Here is a 6,000-nt window from a genome sequence, read left to right as displayed (position 1 = left end):
TCACGAGGGAAGTCGAGACGTAGCCTCGTGGGTTGTGCCACATGCCGAAAGACCCCGATTTCCTGGTCCGCTATTGATAAGATCCCGATGCCTGGTCACCTCTTCGAAGGTAACCCTGTGGATGAAGGCACAACACGAAGGGGCACTGACACCCCTGTGCATCGTCCCCCAAAACCGCAGTTTCCACATACAACTCGACAGGTGGCCTGTCATCCCGTGAACAACTCGAGAGGCAAGCGGAGTTCCATTACTCCACACAAGACGAGGTCTGACTCTCCTGTACCAACTCTGCAGGGACCCTGCTATCCGAGTCAGAAATGGAGAGGAACCCTGACGTTACTGCCTCAATCCGAGATTAGGTCCTCTTCAATTGCACCAGTCCCTGTGATGTCCCGAGAAGCCCCTCTCAACTCCACAGTATCCCTGACTTCTCAGAGGAACCCCGCTAAGCTCCCTGAGGTCATGGGCACAAGTCGAGGGAACCCAGGGTTTCCTGCCACACCCCGAGAAAGACCTCGAGAGTTCTTCTTCGAAGCGTCTTGAGGCTTGATTCCCCTACCATGACTCGAGAGCAATGAGGCGCTCCCCCACTCCACGTCCATGGAGACCTGACTTCCGTGGCACCACAGGAGTCTCCCTGAGCTCCCCGTCCTATCTCGTGAGAAACCCCAACCAGGCACTGCACCTTGAGAAAACCCACGAGACGCCCCCGTCATCGCGAGATGAGGGCCTTCTTTTCCTGCATGGCCTAGAGAGCAATCCCGAGTCCTCTCTCCAAACTCCACAGGAGGCTTAACTCCATTTAGGCCACTCTTGGGCTCCAAGGGATACCCGTCGTGACTCGAGAGGAGAGCGGAGTCCATTCATTCCCTTCGAGACGAGGCCTGCCTCCCCGGGTGAGTCTGGAATGCAACCCTGAGATCCCTGTCGCCCCTGGAGAGAAAAACTCGGTCCTGGACACAAACCTAGATGAGCTCTATTTTGCCCTGCAGTGACTCGAGAGCAATCTCCAGCTCTCACTTTCAACTCGAATGAGATATTGGACTTCCCTGGGCCAACACAAGAGGAAACCTGTATTCCCCATCGTAACTCAAGAATCCTGCCGCAACTCGAGAAAAAACACGTGGGTCCCCCGTCAGTGCTAGATGAGGCCCTTGCCCACTACAGCATCTCAAGAGAAGTCCCAGGTTCCGTCTTGAAGTGCGAAATGGTACTTGGCACCCTTGATGCAACCAGAAAAGTTACCCGACTTTCACTCAAGGAGAGCACCGAGGTTCCTGGCACTACTTCATCTGAGCCCTTTCTCTCCTCCTGATCCCGAAAGTAGGGTCGATTCCCCTGCTTTGTTTGGAAAGGGTTCCCGGACTTTCCTGCGCGCCTCAGGATGAGGCCGGTCTCACGAGGAAATTCGAGACGTAGCATAGTGGGTGGTGCAACATGCTGAAAGACCCCAATTTCCCGGTCCGCACTTGAGGAGAACACGATACCCGGACACCTCTTCGAAGGCAACCTTGTGGATGAAGGCACAACAGGAAGGAGCACTGACGCCCCCGTGCATCTCCGAAAAACCCACACACATCACGAAAAGTGGTGTTATCCTTGAACAACTTGAGATGTAAGCGGAGTTCCATTCCTCCGCAGAACACGAGACCTGACACTCCTGAGCAAACTCAACAGGGACCCTGCGATCTGAGTCACATCCGGCCTCCAGGAAGTCAGGAGCAGAACCCTGAGGTTCCTGCCTCAACTCGAGATGAGGCCCACTTCCATTGCACCAAACCCAAAGGAGTCCCGAGAGGCCTCTCCCAAATCCACAGTATCCCTGACTTCTCAGAGGCACCCTGAGACGCTCCCTGAGGTCACCGGCACAAGTCGAGGGAACCCAGGTATTCTTGCCAAGACCCGAGAGAGATCTTGAGAGTCCTTCAACGCGTCTAGAGGCCTGATTCCCCTACCATGACTCGAGAGCAATGACGCGCTCCCCCTCGCCACACGCATCGAGACCTATCTTCCCTGGCGCCACACAAGAGGCTCCCTGAGCTCCACGTCGTACCTCCTGAGAAACCAACACAGGCGCTGCAGCTCGGTAAAACCACCGAGACCCCCCCCGTCATCTCGAGATGTGGGCCTTCTTTTCCTGCATGGCCTGGAGAGCAATCCCGAGTCCTCTCTCCAAACTCCAGAGGAGGCTTGACTCCCTTTAGTCCACTCAGTGGGCTCCAAGAAATACCCGTCGCGACTCGAGAAGAGAGAGAAGTCCTTTGTTTCCCCTCGAGAGGACGCCTGACTCCTGGGTGAGTCTAGAATGCAACCCCAAGATCCCAGTCATCCCTTGAGAGGAACATTAGGTCCTAGACACAAGCCTGGATGAGGTTTCTTTTGCCCTGCAGTGACTCGAGCGCAACCCCCAGCTCTCCCTCGCAACTCGAATGGAAGATTGGGCTTCCCTGGGCCAACACAAGAGGAAGCCAGAAATCCCCTTCGTAACTCGAGAATCCCGCCGCAACTCGAGAAAAACCACGTGTTTCCAACGTCATCCCAAGATGAGGCCCTTGCTGCTATGGCGTCTCAAGAAAAGAACCACGTTCCGTCTTGAAGTGCAAAACGGTACTTTGCACCCTTGATGCGACACCAAATGTTCCCGGACACGCCGGTCTCACTCGACAGGAACACCGAGGTTCCCGCACCACTTCATCTGAGCACCTTCTCCCCTCCTGTTCGAGACAGGAGGGTCTATTCCCCTGCTTTGTTTCGAAGGGGTTTCCCACATTCCCGGCGCACCTAAGGATGAGGCCGGTCTCACGAGGAAATTCGAGATATAGCATCGGGGGTGGTGTCACATGCCGAAATACCCCGATTTCCCGGCCCACTCTTGAGAAGAACCCGATGCCCGGACACCTCTTCGAAGGCAACCCTGTGGACGAAGGCACAAAACGAAGGGTCACTGACACTCCCGTGCATCATTCGGTAAAAGCCACAGGTTCCACACACAGCTCGACAAGAGGCCTGTCATCCCATGAACAACTGGAGAGGCAAGCAGAGTTCCATTCCTCCACTCAAGACGAGGCCTGACTCTCCGGTCCCAACTCTGAAGGGACCCTGCGATCGGAGTCCGAAATGGAGAGGAACCCTGAGGTTCCTGACTCCACTCGAGATGAGGCCCTCTTCCATTACACCAAAAACAGTGGAGGCCCGAGAGGCCCCTCCCAAATCCACAGTATCGCGACTTCTCAGAGGCACCCTTAGAAGCTCCCTGAGGTCACCGGCACAAGTCGAGGGAACACAGGGTTTCCTGACGCAACCCGAGAAAGACCTCGAAAATCCTCCTTCAACGCATCTTGAATCCCGATTCCCCTACCATGACTCGAGAGCAATGACGCGTTCCCCCTCGCCACTCGCATGGAGACTTGACTTCCCTGGCGCCACACGAGAGGCTCCCTGAGCTCCCCGTCCTACCTCGTGAGAAATCCCACACTGGCTCCCCAGCTCCAGAAAACCCACGAGACGCCTCCGTCATCGCGAGATAAAGGCCTTCTTTTCCTGCATGGCCTGGAGAGCAATCTCGAGGCCTCTCTTCAAACTCCACAGGAGGCCTGACTCCCTTTAGGCCACTCTGTGGGCTCCAATAGATACCCGTTGGGATTCGAGAGGAGAGCAGAATTCTTTGCTTCCCCTATATACCAGGCCTGACTCCTCAGGTGAGTCTGGAATGCAACCCCGAGATCCCTGTCGCCCCTGGAGAGGAACATTAGGTCCTAGACACAAGCATAGATGAGGTCTCATTTGCCCTGAAGTGACTCGAGAGCAATCCCCTGCTCTCCCTCGCACCTCGAATGGAAGAATGGACTTCCCTGGGACAACACAAGAGGAAACCTGAATTCCCCGTCGTAATTCGAAAATCCCGCTGCAACTCGAGGAAAACCACGTGGTTCCCCCGTCATCGCAAGATGAGGCCCTTGCCAGCTACAGCGTCTCAGTAGAAGCCCTACGTTCCATCTTGAAGTTTAAAACGATAATTGGCAACCTTGATGTTAGCACAAAAGTTCCCCGACACCCTGGTCTCACTCGAGGGGAACACCAAGGTTCGGTGCACCGCTTGTTCTGAGCCCCTTATCCCCTCCTGATCGCGACGGGACGGTCGATTACCCTGCTTTGTCTGGAAGGGGTTCCGGACCTTCCCGGCGCACCTCAGGATGAGGCCGGTCTCACGAGGAAATTCGAGACGTAGCCTTGTGGTTGGTGCCACACGCCGAAAGACCCCGATTTCCCTGTCTGCTCTTGATAAGAACCCAATGCTAGGACACCTCTTCGAAGGCAATCCTGTGGATGAAGGCACAAAACGAAGGGGTCTGACACCCTCCTGCATCGTTGGAAAAGCCCGCAAGTTCCACATACAGATCGACAAGTGGCCTGTCACCCCGTGAACAACTCGAGAGGCAAGAGGAGTTAAATTCCTCCACACAAGACGAGGCCTGACTCTCCTGTCCCAACTCTGCATGGACACTGAGATCCGATTCAGAAATGGAGAGGAACCATGAGGTTCCTGCCTCAACTCGAGATAAGGCCCTCTTCTACTGCACCAAACCCAGTGGAGTTCGGAGCGGCCCCTCCCAACTGCACAGTATCCCTGACTTCTCAGAGGCACCCTGAAAAGCTCCCTGAGGTCACGGGCATAAGTCGACGGAACCCAGGGTTTCCTGCCGTAACCTGAGAAAAACCTCGCGAGTCCTTCTTCACGCGTCTTGAGGCCCGATTCCCCTACCATGACTGGAGAAAAATGACGCGCTCCCCCTCGCCACGCGCATGAAGATCTGACTTCCCCGGCACCACATGAGAGGCTCCCTGAGCTCCCCATCGTACCTCGTGAGAAACCCCACACTGGCGCCGCAGCTCGAGAAAACCCACGAGACCCCCCTGTCATGGTGAAATGAGGGCCTTTCCTGCATGACCTGAAGAGCAATCCCGAATCCTCTCTCCAAACTCCAAAGGAGGCTTGACTCCCTTTAGGTCACTCAGTGGGCTCCAAGAGATACCCGTCGATACTCAGGAGGAGAGCGGTGTTCTTTGCTTCCCCTCGAGATGAGGCCTGACTACGAGGGTGAGTCTGGAATGCAACCCTGGATCCCTGTCGCCCCTGGAGAGGAACCTTAGGTCCTGGACAAAAGCCTAGATGAGGTCTCTTTGGCCCTGCAGTGACTCAAGCGCAACCCCTAGCTTTCCCTTGCAACTCGAATGGAAGATTGGCCTTTCTGAGCCAACACAAGAGGAAGCCTGAATTTCCATTGTAATTTGAGAAACCCGCCGCAACTCGAGAAAAATCACGTGGTTCCCCGTATTGCAAGATGAGGCCCTTGCCCCCTACAGCGTCTCAAGAGAAGTCTCACATTCCGTCTTGAAGTGCAAAACAGTACTTGGCACCCTTGATGCGACCCCAAAAGTTCCCCTATATACCGATCTCACTAGAGGGGACACTGAAGTTTCCGGCACCACTTCATCTGAGGCCTTTCTCCTCTCCTGATCGCGATAGGAGGGTCGATTCCACTGCTTTGTCTCGAAGGGATTCCCGACCTTCCCGGCACACCTCAGGATGAGGCCGGTCTCACGAGGAAATTCGAGAGGTAGCCTCGAGGGCCATACTACATGCCGAAAGACCCCGATTCCATGGTCCACTTTTGATCAAAACCAGACTCCTGGACACCTCTTCGAAGGCAAGCCTGTGGATGAAGGCACAACACGTAGGGGCACTGACACCCCGTGCATCTTCCGGAAAAACCCGCAGGTTCCTCACACAGCTCCACAAGTGGTCTGTCACCTCGTGAACAACTCGAGAAGCAAGCGGAGTTCCATTCCTCCACACAAGACGATGCCTGACTCTCCTGTCACAACTCTAGGGACCTTGCGCACCGAGTCAGAAATGGAGAGGAAGCCTGAGGTTCCTTCCTCCACTCAAGATGAGGCCCTTTTCCATTGCCACAAAACCAGTGGAGTCCCGAGAGGCCC

Source organism: Bubalus kerabau, unplaced genomic scaffold, assembly GCF_029407905.1.
Source record: "Bubalus kerabau isolate K-KA32 ecotype Philippines breed swamp buffalo unplaced genomic scaffold, PCC_UOA_SB_1v2 scaffold_27, whole genome shotgun sequence".
NCBI lineage: Eukaryota > Metazoa > Chordata > Mammalia > Artiodactyla > Bovidae > Bubalus > Bubalus kerabau.
The sequence above is the reverse complement of the archived record's forward strand: the minus strand, read 5'-3'. Positions refer to the sequence as shown.